Source organism: Rhipicephalus sanguineus, chromosome 2 (assembly GCF_013339695.2).
Source record: "Rhipicephalus sanguineus isolate Rsan-2018 chromosome 2, BIME_Rsan_1.4, whole genome shotgun sequence".
NCBI classification, from domain to species: Eukaryota; Metazoa; Arthropoda; class Arachnida; order Ixodida; family Ixodidae; genus Rhipicephalus; species Rhipicephalus sanguineus.
Genome location: NC_051177.1, coordinates 124,699,010 through 124,716,195, shown reverse-complemented (window position 1 = coordinate 124,716,195; position 17,186 = coordinate 124,699,010). Strand labels below are relative to the sequence as shown.

At 47.3% G+C, this 17,186-nt stretch overlaps 1 protein-coding gene across 2 annotated transcripts in view; it reads right to left on the bottom strand.

Annotated features, from left to right (window-relative positions):
- The window catches only part of LOC119383629 (CD151 antigen), a 172,652-nt gene extending 160,346 nt beyond the window's left edge, over positions 1-12,306 (bottom strand). The window contains exon 1 of one of the 2 annotated variants that reach the window (XM_049412600.1): positions 12,196-12,306. The gene's annotated coding sequence lies outside the window, so the exon portion shown is untranslated. The remainder of the gene's footprint in view (positions 1-12,195) is intronic. The other variant, XM_037651893.2, reaches the window with a different exon arrangement.
- Between the last annotated feature and the right edge of the window lie 4,880 nt (positions 12,307-17,186).

Here is a 17,186-nt window from a genome sequence, read left to right as displayed (position 1 = left end):
ACTTGGTGCCCTGGTGCGCACCGGGGCGATTTCATGAAGATGCCATAAGATAATAAAGTGAAATTGCTGGTGAAATCGCCCTTTAAATTTGTTTGTTTGTTTCTCACTGGCAGCGAGCTCATGTTAAATAATACTGGGAAAATGAGATGCCAGTGCGTACATATATCGGTTAGCTTTAGTAGCCGTATGGATGATCAGTGATCGCCTACGGCTCGTAAAGTTAAGCGATATTCTCACTTTATCTACCACGAGCTGACTTTAATCCGCCGAGAACCATGGCCGCGCCCTATACTAAATAATTCAAACGCTAACGTAATTCCCTGCGCTCCGGCCTTGTCCGTTGACTACTCGAGCCTATGACGCCGCTGCGCAGAGTTGAGGCTGATGCTAAATAAAGTACCGGTGACCTACGATCACACCAACCGTACGCTAATAGACCGCGTGGCAAGGAACAACTTCTAAAAGCTGCACTTTACTACCGCTTAAAAGTGAACGATGACGCCGATATGGCGGAGGAGCGACAGGCGCAGTTCAGAGAAGGCGACTTCTGAATTATATACTGATGTTTGTACTTCAGGAAAATATAGCGGTCCTATTCTCATCTGACTACGCGCGCACATCAGCTGGGTGTGCGTTACCAGGTGAGAATAGAATAAACTGCCTAAACAAAATGTCTTTAGCAGTTTATTTTTGACTTTGTATAGTGTGGCACTTCTGTGACCTCTTTTCAGTGTTCCTTATAGTCTGTTACGACCGCGATGCCGTGTAACAATTTGAATCAAAAAGAGAGGGTTTATAAATACTTTGCGGCTTTCTACCGGATCCTCCTTTATTTATCTAATTGTCGTTGCGTGAATAAAAATCAGTAAAATATAATCCAGTCAAACTAAGCGGTCAGCTTGAGCCATTGGGAAGGTTCTCCATATCTGCATAATATTAATGTCGCAACCTGTACTGAAATGCGCTCGTGTCGTCAAGTCTTTCTGTGTCCTACGTCTTTTGCGCTGTTTCAATATGCAATGACCTTCGCGGTTATGGAAAATGTATTTCAGCGAAATGCAGTAGTGCACCTCAGTAATTTACGGAAACGTTGGCACTTCCCACAAAGGCATTTTTTTCATTTCTCGTATCTATTCCCTGTCCATCTTAAATCTCCCCACCCTGTTCCCATGTGTAGGGTAGCAAACCGGTTTTCCTAAACTGGTTAGCCTCCCTGCTTCTCCTTGTCTAATATTTCTTTCTTCTCTTCTGTAATCTAACCACAGCTGTGCTGTAGCCTGAGCGCTGTGTAGTGTTTTACAGCACGGCCGTGAACTAGAATTTCTTGACTAGAGTCGTATAATTAAGTGACAATTAAAGGTAAATACCTTTTACTCCCCATGATTCTTGTCATGACCGACAAAAGTATACCATTTTTCGGCTGTCCAGCAGATGACATATGTCGACTTAAAAGCTTATGTTCGTATATCAGAACTGGAAATTTAAGTCGAAATTTTATTCCGCAACATCATAGTCGGTGCGTCGGTGCTTCCGCTTTTGCCGGATTTTAGCATAGAAACATCGAGGTTACGTTGATATCTCAGAAAGTACGTACACAAGTGTAACTTGTTTAGAACCACGCAACGCGGCACATTGCCGCGCAGTCTGCTGAGTGCAGTACTGTGGTCGACAATCTGGTCGCGTCTTTGCGCGTGTTTTTGTATACCTCGCTACCCTGTGTAACGAGCACGTCGATAAGGGTGAACGTACGATGACGTCCAAAGAGTTCAAGTGCGAACAGGTAAAACAGTAGCTAGCTTTACCAAAGCTGGCGCGACGCCGGCCACGACACGTCGAACGTGTAGGTATGTGTCGATACCCTACACATCCGTGACACAATTGAACGCGGAAAATTTCCAGCCATCCATTTTCTCCTGGAGGCCGAGACGGACAGCTGGCCGACACTCGGCACGTCACTTCTCGACCAGGTAAGAGAAAGCGAGAAAAAAAACAAGGATGTTTGTAAAGCAAAAGGCAAAAATTAAAGAAATAAAAGTAAGAGAGCGCTAAGTAGCATCGCTGCGGCGCGTACTACCTACAGGACTCAAGACCCTTAGGAACGCCTTTTGAATGACGCCCACGCACTGTGGCTTCGAGGTCTGATTAGCAAACATGTTCGAAGAGGCGAGTTCTTCGGATCAAAACAAAACCGTTCGCGTAGATATGCGTCCGCCTTTCAAGGGCAAAGAACGACCGCAAGGTGCGCAGAGGTATTGGTCAACACCTCCGCGTGGTCAGAGTTCTGTGCCAACGCACTCGTTCAAATTTTTCCATTTTTAATTTTCGAATAAGCGCACTCGCTGGCATGAGTTTCGAGATATAGTTTTGTTCGGCCCACTTAACCGAAGCGTAAGTTTGCGAAGGTGTTTTCACTAGCGTTAAGGATGGATTAAAACGCGACCTATATAAGCGCCAACAATGTTTCTGTCGTAAATTCTGTTCATTGCGCTTTTTCGGTGGGAACTCGCCAGAAACTCACACGAGAAAGCTTTAGTAACGAGGAAACGCCTCACTATATTCACAGAATCAATAAGAAAAAAAGAAAACATCGTCTTTTCTGAGTCCTTTGGTTGAATGTGGCCCCGCTTTCAGCCACCGGCCCTCCGTCCGAGTTGGGGAAAGGGTTTCAACCTCGCTTGCTGTTTTCGTTTGTCATTTCCCCTTCCCCCTCCCCCAAGACGCTGCGCCGTGCTCCCGACAGGGCTGCAGAAATAAGCATCTCTTCCTCCACGTAACCACAACCACCACCACCCCACTCCCCTGCAGGGCTTCTTCTTATGTTTTTGCTGAGGACGGTTCTGCTTCTTTCCTTTACTTTTGTGTTTTGCTACAGTTTCCTAGGCTTCACCGTAATAAGAAATATAATAAACTTCAAACTTCATTTCGTGTCGACGGCGTAAATGAACAGGCCTGTAGTTCACGAACATGAGTTCAGAATAGGCGAATCGCAGCTATTGTTAAGAAAGGGAGAGGTTCCTGGTTTAGTGCAAAGAGAAAGTTGGGAGAGGGGGGTAGAACATATTGTCACGTGGTCGTGACGTCGACGAAGACAGCAGTCGGCGTTTTCAAGATGGAACTGCTTATTTGGCCGAACTTGTGGCCGGGAAATGAGAACTCGAACTACAGCAATACACGCTGCACACTGATATCGGCGAACAGGACGTCGGCCGTTGATAAAACTGACAAGCGATGAAGCGCGTCGACATTTATACATGTGCCGTCGAATATTCCAGCGTTATCGCTGGTTGTCGCGCAAGTTCTAGAATAAGATCGAGTGTTCGCGTCTTGTGCGCAATCGTAACAAAATGATCTACAATAATCGCGAAGCTTCTCGAACAATGTGGCGCGGTTTGCGCTGAGCGTTGCTGACAGTCTTTGCGGGCGAAAACCGACTACAGCGAAAGTGATAAGAAGAAACGCACGTGGCAGTGGAACGTAACAGTGGGTCAAGTGATTGAGCACGAAGCTGTAATAGCTGTACACCCGTTGGTAATTATCGCAAAGCGCGGTAGACACTACACACTGCGATCCTTCGTCGTTCATCTACTGCCTCATAAATATTACGCAGCACAGCTTCACAGTATACGGACGCTATGGGATGGCGCCTGTCATGCGCAGTTTCTAAAAGGCGTACGCGAAACTGTGGGCGCACGGATAATGTGCGAAGCGACAAATTATGTAGGAAACTGAGTCATCTAAACCTGCCGGAATGGTTCAACGACTCTGGCCTTTGCTCCCCTTCCTGTTCTTGCTGGGTGTACAACGTTCCAAATTCTGTTCTTGCGCCGTCGAATTCACAGTAATGAAGGGCTGGAACGCAAGAAAGTTTTCCCACTGACATTTCAATGCACATCAAGAAGCCCACGCTAGTCGTAATCGACGCAGAGCCTTCAACTATATATACGGTGGTTCTCAAAGTCCCCTAACTGTATTGGATAACTATATTAACCACTGCTTGGTAAGGGAACTTTTTCTAGGCACTGCCCTGTATGACATCTTCATCTTTCCCGCATAGACCAGGAATCATGTTTCCTCTTTCCCGCACGAAATAAATATCACCTGGCCCTTCGTAAATTTGAACTCTGCCGGGCTAGCAATATAATGTTTAACTTGCCTCTTCTGCTTTCGATACCAACCAATGACAACAGAGCTCGTCTGTATGCAGTCTGTGTGCCCTCATCATCTGGTGAACTTATCGTGTGTCCACGTATATGCTTAACCTTTGACTTCACGTCGCAACACGCGTTAAGCTGCAGGGAGCGCGGAACACTGCTTATCAGGGCGCGTCCTCGCTACGAGAGCGTCAAGTGGAGTCGCGAAACCTTCCCGTAATGGTGATTGCCGACATAGAACAAGCTGCGGCCGTGGATTGCAATGAGAACCGAGTATGACATACGCCGAGCCTTCACGCATTTGTATGGGTGGAGAGAGAGAGAGAACGAGCGGGCTCGGTGTCCGTACACGTTGGCGGTATCGCCGAGGCCCTCTTCTTTTCGTGTATATACACGAATGCGTTCGCGTACAAGCGATCTGCAGGTGCAAGGGACACACTGGCTTACGACTGGAGAGACCAAAGACGACACCCACGACCATCGTCGGATAGCGAGTGCATGTCACCGGTGGCGTGCCCTCGACCCTGTTCCCACGTTTCTTTTTTTTTTTTTTAACGCGATGTCGCGGGTTCCGCTGCGTCAGCGCTTGGAGCTCGACAAGGGAGCGACCATGGGAAAAAGTGTTATTGTCTTTGTTATTACTCTTCGACCCGCACTCGCATCGAGATTACGGACCGTCGTGGAGGGGGACTCAGCGCCGGTAGGCATGTTTACAAGTTGCCGTTCCAAACCGCATTTCAAACGGCAGAGCGCAGCAGCGAAGGAAGCTCCTTCTGCATTAAGACGGAACCTAATGAGAAAGCGCAGCCGGTCAAAATTGAGCTGGGTTCATCCGCTAAGTACGGCACCCCTTCTTTAGCGCACTGCCAGTGTCCGATTACCTAGCAACACTTAGCAGCCTCTACCTAGTAATACCTAGCAACACTTCGGAAAACCTAGCAACAACTTATCCGAACCAGGACAAGCTAGCAGTTCACCAGCTCCGCTGCGACCTGCCCTTGTGCGACTTCGTGCAAGCTGTCTTCGTTTCTTTAAGTTAGCTTCCATCATTTGAGGCAGCGGTCCGTTAGATTCAATGTTTCGGTAATCAATAAAGTTTGCATAAAATGGCAATACTGCAGCCTCTAGTTGTCCGCAACTTAGTGACGAAACATTTGATGCGCGATGAGCTTTGATGCAAGGACAACGTGAAAAGTGACATGGGGGATGCTTGGAACTTTCTAGGATTACGAAGGCGAATGCCTGGTTGGACCTCCTGTTGATCTGCCTTTGCGCTTTCTGTAAATTTTGTGCATATCTGATGCTGCGACAGCGGCGTCTCTACCAATTCTGAACTCCCAGAACGCCTACGCCGCATTAAGGTCGCACGTTGCTCTCGTCTGGTCGCTGCCGCTGCTTCTCTAGATATTTTCTGGTCATGATCAACTCGTATCTTTCTTTTTTATTTTGTTTCGCTGTTAGCTCTGCACGTTTTTATGAAAGGTTCACTAGTTCTCGCGCATGCGCGGCTGTCGTCCTGTGCATTCTTCGTGCCTAATAGACTCAGTTGCAAGTTGATCGTCTTTACTGTCAGTCCTGTGACCCTTTCTTCGGTGTGTCATTCATGGACAATTTTTCCGCTATTCAACCCAGTAATGTCATGCCAACTATCCCAACGGTTCACGTTCCTTCAAAATAAACGTTTATTCCTCCTCCTTCTCCTCACACAACCATGAAACATCGAGATATATAATGCTTCCGCCTTCAAAATTTAAATCTCCACACACATTAACATCGGTGGTTAGAAGTTATTACAAGCTGTTAAAAACTTATTTATTAGCCATAATATTGCCGTGCAGAAACTGCGGATCGTCGGAGGTTCTTGAGTGGCGGTGGGGGAAGCCCTCAGTCCAGGGCTCCGCTTGCGGCTACCGCTCTGTGGGCCCTGTCAATCAGACTCAGCTGATCGTCCAGGCTGCCTGCCGGTCAGCAGCTCCTCCCATCCCTCAGCTGTGCTGTATAGGTGGTATGGTAGTTATCGTCTGGCATGCCCACGTGACGTGATATCCTGTGGCTTTGGCTGAACACCATGGGCAGCGAGGAGGATAAGCCGAAGGATGAATTTTGCTAAGGGTATGCACATTAGGATACGTGCGCCCTTGGATGCGCCTGCCATACGCATGTGCGCCAGACCGTTCCCGTTAGCAGCGTAGGGGTTTTCTTTCTGCAAATGTGGGCAATAGGAATATTGGAATATAAAAGTTCGTCGTCGCGTCTATTAAGCTCTGCTCTGTGCTGATGTCAGGATCTCCGAAAGGACTTGAAAGGAGGTTAAAGTTTTCTCCTCGAAACCAGCGGCACAATCGTGCGTCTGTAAAATAAAATCCCCTATCCTAAATTGAGTGTGATGCAGCCGGGAAGAAATTCAGATTTCGACGATCGTTGCTTCTAAACACATACTTTGTAATTGTATCGCGATACCAAAATTCACCGCCGACTACGACACTGCCTAACGCGTATTCTGGGCGCAGCTGTTTAGGTGTTTTGATTTAGCCATAAGTGACTGAGAGTTTACTGTTTACATAGTAGAGCACATACGAGTAAAACTGTAGATTACCTGTCTTTTCTCTAAACACACGAAACGCTGGTTCGATGTTTTATTAAACCATGTTTCCTGATACGAGAACCACAGCGCTAATTCAATAGACGACTTCAAAACACTTTCACACAACCCTGGCGCAGCGCCTGTGTTGTGTGTAAATGTTTCGTCCTTAACTGTCCCTTGATTTTGCGCTGTAGTTCTCATATCATGTGTAATCAACTGGCCTGCGAGTACCTACTAACCGTGTTTCCTATTGAATAATCGCTTTATAGCGTATATGACTCAGCCTCGCCACGGTGGTCTAGTGATTATGGCGCTCGACTGCTGACCCGAAGGTCACGGGATCGAACCCCGGCCGCGGCTGCTGCCTTTTCGATGGAGGCGAAAATGTTTGAGGCTCGTGTACTTAGATTTAGGTGCACGTTAAAGAACCCCAGGTGGTCGAAATTTCCGGAGATCTCCACTACGGCGTCTCTCATAATCATATCCTGGTTTTCGGACGTTAAACCCCACATATTATTATTATTATTAGCGTATATGACTCAGTTTGCGCAACATTGCGTCTCGCGCTTCTACATGATATTACGACGTAAGTTATGAGCATTATAGGTGTGTAAGCTGCCCTAATATTGCTTGTATTGGCTGAATAAACATCCCCTTTGTAGATGGAACATTTTGAAGATGGAACATATTTGCTCATATGGGGACAGGCTTACCGCTCTCCCATATTACCGCTAACCACTGCCCCAAATTACTCGTCGGCTTTTCCTTTCTTTTTCCTAGGCATGACGATTCACTTTCGGTGTGACACCAACGACTGTGAATGAAGCTCGTGTTTTTTAAAGGTTGTAATCGACGATATAGTCGTGGAACCTTTACGCGAGGCCACAAATGAAGATGTGATCTGCAAGGCTTGACGACTTGCTCACACTCCGAAGAAATCATTGTTGCGGAGAGCCACAAGTGTCTTCTCGTCGTGCAGTATCTTGAACCCGATAGGGTCCTTTCATAGGTCGTCGACTTCTCATCATGTATGCCATCTTTGACACATAAGCCCGAACCGTTATGGTTTCCGTTGCGAATATCTCAGAAACAGCCATTCCTAAAGAAGCTAATACATGTTTTCTACTAAAACGTCCCTCGTATGCTCAGTTGAGATGTATAGCAGGGCATGTGAGAAGACAACGATAAAAACATACACGGACACGTGAATTTCCTGCAAAAACTTTCGTGGTTTCATGACGGCATTTTTTTTTAACCGGCTACCTCACGCGGACAAATATCGGACCGCACGTGTTAGACAGCAGTCCGTGAAGCAAAGTAATCCATGTATCGTTGCTGAAGGGCTGTCAGTGAATAGCCTGAAATCGGCAGAGTAAGCCCTGTAGAAGCTCATCACTTTTTTTTTCTGCATCCGTATTTCATACGTTATTACACTGTGGGTGGCTTGTGGCATACTTCAGTGACAGTGCGCTAACAGTCACGCGTTGTAATAATTTCTTCGCACGCGGAGAAAAAAACATACAGAGCGATTGATTTTTACAGAAAAGAAATGCCGTAGCTATGTAAACGAAGTCCTGACGCACCAGTGTCACATCAACCGTCGTGAAAGTAGCACGTATTCTTCATTGGGCCCCTAACAGACAAAGTATTGAAGGCAAGCGAAAGAAAATAGAAATACAATAAAATAATTGTCATGCGTTTGTAAGCGGGGGCGCGATTTAGCTTTTGACCATGAAAAGGAATAATGAAAACAAGAAAATCGCCCGCAAGAGACGTGCATATTTCCGATTCGGCATAGGTCCCCAGCAATGTAAAAGGCATGTAAATATGTTGCTCAGCGGCGTCACGGTCTCTAATTGGTTTTCCCATTCAGAATAAAAAAGAATGACTCATGACAATTGGAGAAAGAAAACGAGTTCTAGGAAATGACGTCAGATATTACCCGATAACAAACCACTCAGTTCGTTGCATGTGATTAGATATAATAGAACGCACCTAATCATGAGCACACAAGAAAAAGAAATACCTAGACGCAACGTAAAAGACGAGCATTGGTTTCATGTTCACATCTTGGACTCCGACGAGCTATCGGCCAAGGGCGGCGCCAGGATTTTTTTACTGGGGGGGGGAGGGGGGGGGGGGCACCCACGACAAGTGAGTTCCTTGAGGGGGGCAGGGAGGCGGAGAACTTATGCGTTGTGTTTTGGCTGTTTGCTCTAAGGGGGGGGGGGGGGGCGGGCAGACAAAAATTTGAGGGGGTTCTCCAGCCCCCCCGTGTCCCCCAGCTGGCGCCGCCCCTGCTATCGGCCCTTTCATATGGGCTGCATATTGCAATACGAAACGGAAGATCAACAGATTATCAAGCCGACAGCACTGTTCGAGATCATATCGGACTCATTGGTCTTCGAACACCAAAGAGGACGCAAAATCCAGATCTTTTTAAGAACATATGAAACTGGAATGTAGCATCCTAGAGAGGCGCTCAATGTTCTGAAATGCGAGCGCATGAGTGCGTGATCGCGTAGCGTCGATCGTCCCGTGTGAAGAAGCGAGGTCACTCACGTGACTGCGTAGACACAGAGATGAAGTGGGTAGCTCATTGCGAAGTAAGAAAGCATGAGCGAAGCAAAGATCTCTTAGAAAGTGTCCGCGCTGCTTATTTCGGCAGCAACGTTTTGCAAGTAATTCACGATGGGTTGATTCTTAAGCAGCAATGCAAGCGCAACAAGCAAACTCTGTTTATACCGAGATTAGCTGCGCAGAAGAGATGTGGCACAAGCGTTCGGAAAAGGAACCGATCGGAGATCGTAAGAAACACTTACCTTGTGCAATCGCTGCAAGAAAGAGTCAAGTTAGCGCACGTGTGTTCATCTTCATTTGTACAAGAGCTGCAGTTGAAGCGTCCAAGCGTATTGGACGTCTTGGTTCCTTTGTTAGTTCTGCATTTTTCCTTATTATATATATTTTTTTGCTCTAGGACTATTTTCCAAAGTTATTCTCTCAAGCAAAACAAAACATTTGCCTCATTCACTGCATATCACGATATCTACAGTTATCTAAAGCGAGCACATCTGTGAGTTTTGCGGTCAGAGGTAATACGAATAAACGACTTCAAGATTGCCAGTGTTTAAAGAATACGAAACCAAAACACTGATAATGCTACCTCTGCTTCGTAACAGTATTAATGCATAGCAATGACGATTACGCTGTTCACATTTTTTTTGGAGCAAGGCATTTTGGGAGATAAGAAATACAAAGATAAAAAAAGGGCCTAAATAAAGTTTTGTGCCCGCTGTAGAACACGCATGCACTCAATCGAAACGCCACGGGGCATTCGATTAACGAGAAAAAAGAAAAGCGCCTCCCTTTTTGGCAGCAATGTGTCACGCAGTATTATATTAAGTGGTGACGATAAAGACTTCGCATCTCCGACATTAATTGCCTCTAATTGCACGTAATGAAAGGGGAGCCTTGTAACGACCCTTATTTGTCCTGACGACTGGCACGAAGTGTACGCTTGTGATATCCCGTTTAAGTAATTCTGCTCGAAAAGTATATACATGTAACGCTGTCGATGCTATTTATACTTCGAGCACTATAATCAACAACCATGAAGTGGATTACAGTCGGAAACACCTGCAGATCATTTTTCACAGCCGTCGCATTTGCAATTTTCCTAGCTGCAGTAAAAAGAATTTTTTTTTTTTTTATGATAGTTATGTTCTGCCTTCCCCGCATTGCGGGCTACGCTGACGTGAACGCTAAACACTTATCTGCTGCATCTCAACGTCATTTTCTTGCCTTAAATGCGCTCGATTAATCGCGTAAACGGTAAGCACTGGTTGGCGTTCCCATGTTGACGGCACTTTAACATATTTCAGCACGAAAGCGCGTGGTGATGCAGGCATTTAAGGCGTAACGTTGGGCTAGTTGGTAACGTGAATAACAGGACATGTTTACTAGCGAAAAAGACGTGGACGAGAAGAAGGAATACAGGACAACGCTAGACTTCAACTAAACTTTATTACACATAACACTCAGGTATATATATAGACAACGTGGAGACCACATGCGCGCAAAGGTCCTGTCAACACTGAAAAATTCAGCAACAAAGATGAGTTATCAGTTTCTTTCCAGATAGCCAAGTTCCTTGTCAGAGAGATTCAAGGAGGGACTGCTGACACACGCGTCAGCTTCTTCTTTAATGACCAAAGCTTCATAAATTTCCCTCCCTCCCTGCGTTGCGAAGCTGCGCAGCACTGACGTTTTTTCATAGTACGGAGAGCAAGAACATCTCCTGCAATGGTCGGCAAGGTGCCCACCACCGGCCAGCGCCTTCACTGCCGCTCGGTGGTCCCGCAGCCTCACGTTAATGCAACGGCCGGTTTGGCCTACGTAACACCGGTCACAGGACAGCGGAATTTTGTACAACACTGCTGTTTTGCACGGAACAAAACGAGTGGCGTGGCTCACTTCACAGGCCTTGTCCTGGCTGTATTCCTTCTCCTGTATTCCTTCTTGTCCTTCTTGTCCTGTATCCCACTGTCCTGTATTCCTTCTTCTCGTCCACGTCTATTTCGTTAGTAAACATGTCCTGTTATGACGCAGGCATTTTTCTAAAGTGTTTCCTCCGACACAAGTAACATATGTAAAGAAGACAGACGTTACACGGAAACGTAGAGACTCGAAGTGATAAACAGCGATACAAGCGAACTGGGAACTGCGTGCTTCAACAAGTATTGTTAACTCTGTCATGGAAAGCCCTGACAAAGGCTCCGTCAGTTGAACAGGTTGGGGGCGCTTGGAAAATTTTAAGGTTGCGGGTTCGGCGAGTGCAATTTGGGATATTTGCGGCTTTGAACAACAGACCCGCAGAGAGAGGCCGACAAAAGCACCGCAGATAAGCCCTTACCCTCTATCAGTTGTTTTAATAACTACTCAGAGATGGCAAAGAAAGCTACGTTTTAGAGCCAGCTGCGTGAGTACACGGTTAAGGTCGGTTAACTACTCATTGGCCCATAAGCATAAGCAGACATGCACCAAATAAACAGATATAGTACTTGCACGAACACTACTGACAACAGATAGGAAATAGAAAATGAATCACAAACCAAGCTGGGGGAGGCGGTCACTATGCGCCTACGTTAATAAAAGTTCATGAGCAAGGTTCGCTAAAAACGAATTGTCTCCGTGTCTTCTGTTTTTTTTTTCTGTTTCTTTTTTTGGCGATGGGTTTTTTTATCGTTTCAGCCGCAACCCTTGACCTTGCTACCCTGACAGAGAGAGTTCTTTAGTTGAAACGCTGGCTCTTGAAGCAGGGCTTCAATGTGCGGTCTCCGTTGATCACTTCGAGTGTCATTTCTCTCAAAGGCAAGGTAAGAAAACACTACAGCGTGAAGCGTTTGCGCGTACACATAAATACGTTTGCGAGCTGGTGCCGAATGGCGCCGTAGAGCTCACCTTCGGGCCGGCTGTCGGCGGCCGGCGCACGTGATTTGCCCCCCTCAGGAATGGTTGGTTCCTATGTGAGCCCTGTGCCAGCTAGATACACCTTCTCTCGGGATGAACCTGCACGGTGAAGGAGAGAAGCAAAACGACGGCATAAGCGAAGGACATCAATCAATCAATCAATCAATCAATCAATCAATCAATCAATCAATCAATCAATCAATCAATCAATCAATCAATCAATCAATCAATCAATCAATCAATCATTCTTCTCATACTAGGTACACAAACATGCGGATATAGGTAAGTATATATGCACAAAAACGTCCCTAAGAGCAATGTGTTCGGCGCAGACCAGACACAGCGCTGCGGTCGTGTGTATTTGGTTTTACGTGTGTGCTCGAGTTGAGCAGGTTATTCCTTTTTGTGTCAATATGACTTCTTGACTGATGGCCTCGGGACATACCTCGTGAGTCAAGCTTTCGTTTGCATTCTTAGGCACTCAGGACGTCCCAAGAGGACGAGCTACAGATACATCGCGTACTTCTTTCAGAACTATTGCTGCTCATGAACGACGACAACGAGGTTTCTTGACGATTAAACACTTCTTCTGTGTTCCGTGATGTTCTGAAGAAACCTGCTTCCCCGTGTTCTTGCCATCAACACGGTGTTTGGCGAAGGCCCGCCTGGTCAGCATTCATCGTGGCCCAGACCAACGAGGAAGAGTACAAGCTCACTATGTGATACAAAGGGCACCGAGATGTTCTGAGAGACAGAAAAAAGAAATATTGTCAATGCGACCACATCAGCCCCAGCGAGCACGGCGACTCTGAAGTCGAGGCCATAACGCTGGCCGCACGCTATCGTCTTGGTGCCCGAGGAGCACTCAAGCAATCTCCGAAAGTTGCAATAGGCAGGAGCCATCCGTATTCCTGGAAGGTATGGTGCCGAGTGGGAATAAGGATATCCGCATGAATACGCAGAAAAATGTATTCCATATTAATATTACTCACGCAGGTGCGCTGGTTAGACTACAACAAATCACAGGAGCAAACTGTCGTTAAAGCCCGTTTCTCCCTAGCCACGGTCAATGCTTTCACAGCGGGCGGAAAGGAGAGAACACCTTCTCGAGACAGGGGTACCCAAGCCACAGAGCCCCAGGTCGGTGTACCTCTCTCCTAACAATGAAGAGAAGTGGGTGCCCGGCGGAACTGGGAATCGTACCCAGTGCCTAACAAATCGCAGGCGGACCCTCCACCACTTAAGCATCGCTGCGTTGATCTTTCCTTCGGGCTAACTTCTCTGCTTGTCTGCATCCTCTGTTCCCCTCTCTTGCTGCTCGTCCCTTCTGCAGAAATGTTTAATCACTAAAGAAAACAGTTCTTCCATATTGAGGATCTGATTTATGTGCAGCTTGAATTTTCTCAACGGCATATTAAATAGCCTGCCTGCGGTTACCGGTGCTTGCATACGTGGGGTTGTGACGTTCCGTAGTGGTCCAAAAACTTCGCAACTTCGGGTTAGTCTTCCGATACCTTCTCTGTTTAATGCAGATTATAAAGGCGAATCTTTGATGAGCTCGTTCATAACGTGAATACTTCGAATGTTGACAGAAATGTGACCTCCAATTCCTGCACAGCTCCTCGCTACTCCAGGAAAGCGACCACTGGAATGGATTGACGCTTGTAGAAGCACTTGAAAGCAGCAGCAATGATAATACACGTGGTAACTATACGCCAAGCACCGAAGATTGTGAAAGCGCAGTTGTCATGAACGCCGTGGGCATAACGAATAACAACACTGTAACGAAGTGCGGTCTTCACTGCATGAACATTTGCTTTAGGAGAAGCGCACTTTCGAACCATTCTACTCTGTGCGTGGTCATCTTCGGGCATTGCTTCATGAATATGTCGGCAAGTATCAGTGAGTGGGCATCGGGAAAAAAATAATTTGACGGGACTGTATGCATACTTTCAGTGTTCGATATATATTAGGGGTGTGCGAATAGTGAAATTTCACCTCGAATCGAATAGTGCCGAATAGTGGCCAAAAGTATTGAGTATCGAATCGAATATCGAATGGTATATTTACACGAAATGTGTGCCTCCAGTTACGGCAAGACAAAGGAAAAATCAGGGACGCTACGGCATGCCGACAGTTTTCTTACGCACTTGTTCGAGAGTGGCTTTTGTTTCAGCGTTTATGGGTGCGCAAGCATGTTGATAGAAGAGCCGCCATTCCAGTCAGCAGCGCCACTCCTAAACTCCTCAAAGAGGGGGGGTGCGGTGGCCAATTTTCCTTCCCCATGGTCGCGCAATACGGCTCATATGACAACGGTAGTGTTGTGCTTCGATGCCACGTGTGCTTCGGGCCCAAAAATCTTCGGGCGCCCGTTCGCAGCAGCGTGCCGAAACGATGGAAGTTTCTGAACGAGTGGTTCGGTGCGGCAGTGGCGGTTGCCCAGCGTGAACAAATTTTAATATGCAAAACCAATGACCGAGGGTTTCGCAGGCCAAAGTCAGGACGTTTTACGGCGCTTGCGACATACGCGACCGAACTACGCAAGAGGTCCGGGCCTTCGTTTCGCGAGCGAAGTTGTGAAGGGCTTGACAGTTTTCTAATGTGTTTTTCTGCGTGCGGAAATGACATAATCTCCTTTAAGATCAGCATGCGCTCCCTTTTGAACCAGGATGTCAGTGACAGCTTTAACGAAAGGCCTAGTGTAACGACGTTAGCGTTAGTTTTTGCCACCCCACCCTAACGAAGTTGCACTATTGGCCTTTGTCACGTTTTAAATATTCCTACTGTCGAATGATTCGAAACTTCGAATACTAGCTATTCGAAAGTCGAATCGAATTATTCGTTTAGGTACTATTCGATTCGAATTCGAAACTCGAATATTCGCACACCCCTAATATATATGCCCGAGATCGAAGAGTTCCATCTATGTAGTCCTTGACATTAATCCCGAAGCTTTCCCGTTTGACAAGCGCCGATCGCTAAGATCTGCTGGAAATTGTAGTCGTCGACTCGGGTCACCGTATCATCCGTGCGTCCTTGTAAGCGTGTACCAGTGCACTCACACACTTACCGACACACACAGACACAAACACGCACGCACGCACGCACGCGCACACAACCACACGCCCACACACGCACGCACGCACGCACGCGCACGCACACACACACACACACACACACACACACACACACACACACACACACACACACACACACACACACACACACACACACACACATGCATTCACGCGAGTGCACAAACTCACGCGAACATTTTCAGACATGATTACTCGAAGAATGGGACATTTTGCAAAAGAGACAGATTAACGCTAGTGTATGTGCGCACGATAACACTGCGCCTAACGAAATATTCAAAAAGCGAATATCCTTCATTCCACAACGCTAATTCGCGAAGGAGAAACGACGAATACGTCGCGCGAATATTTTGCGAACCGGCGTCACCAGCGTGCAGTTGCGCGCAACAAATAACCCAACGGGACTTTGCGCAGATTCACTACAGAAAGAAAAAAAAGAAAGGACACAGTCGTATATACACCGAAACCGCGATTTCGTACTCCGAACACGACACTGTTGGCACTTTCCAGCCAATGCACATGGGGGTAAAAAATGGTGTGTGCCCTTTCCAAATGGTAATCTTGGCCACACCCATCGCATGCACGGAAAGCCATTCGCGTTCGCGCACCAGGGGAGCTTTAGAGGTGTAAATGCCCTTTGAGTCACCGTTTACGACTCAGCCCCCCTTTGCATCCTTCTGAGAGCCCTCACTGCTCCCTTTCTCTCCGTTTTCCTCTTTCTCTATTCCTGTTTTCTTTCACCACCACAAGTGCAAGGTAAGGTGGCAAACAAGAAGCTCGTCTGATTAAACTCCTTCTCTCTTTCCTACACCTGCTTCTTCCTCTCTTTTGTTAATTAGCAAAAGGCAAGCAATGACACTGCGCGTAGCAAATCAACAACAACAAAATGAAAAAAAAAATGTTCTTTTGACGATGGTATGCACGCGAAGGGTATAAACCAACATGCCAAGAACACGCAGCATATCAGCCAGAGGCACACGTTGCAAGAATTCCCCAATGAGGCCTATATTAAAACACTCGCGGCCTGACTAGGGTGGTTTAGGGGGGGGGGGGGGGACTGGTAAACCACTGTACAGACCGCACACCGCCTCAGGACAAGTGACTGCTACCTAAATAAATGGAAACCCTGAGACACTTTGACCGATTCTAGTAGCCCGGCAACATCCCCGCCTATCCACGCAGAGGACCTGCGCCTCCCCACTTCACAATAAAGGAATTTCCATCCATTCACTCACGATTGCAGGCACGGGGACCGAGTCCGCGGCGATGCCGACCGTGCCCCTGCGAGCGTCGGTCAGCCAGCCCGGGCAGAGACTGAGACACACCGGGGTTGCAGCCGCGGCCGCACTGAAGCAGGTGGGTGCGGTCGGCACCGCCGGGACACGCGCCCCGGGGCTGCGCCCTGGCCTTTAACGCGACGTCCTTCCCCCACACGCCCCCTTGCGCTTCGTTCGTCACCGACGCGGCTGTGGCGTGCTCGGAGTCCCGGGACCCAAGTACGAAGTATATACCACTAGAACATTCCCGATAGCGCTTGCACGTGGCCCCATCCACGTCACCGGTGACGCCGCAGGGCTGTGACCCTGACGTGCGCGCTCGCAAATGTCAGATTCCTCGGCGTTGAACCAGCAGTTCTTAATTGCTGGAATGAAAGACGAGCATTAACACTGGACAAAAGGGCAATCGATGGAAATGTGAAGTGGTCATGAAAACTGATTATTTGCCCTAATTCACAATAAGAGAAGTGAATGTTAAAGTATACGCGATATTTCTCTTGGGATGCAAAAGGGACATCCAAGCAGAAATGAGCGCTTCACATTCTAACACACAATCAGCATGCAATAAAATTTGAGGCATTAATCCCTGTTGCTATCTAGTAATGCCTGT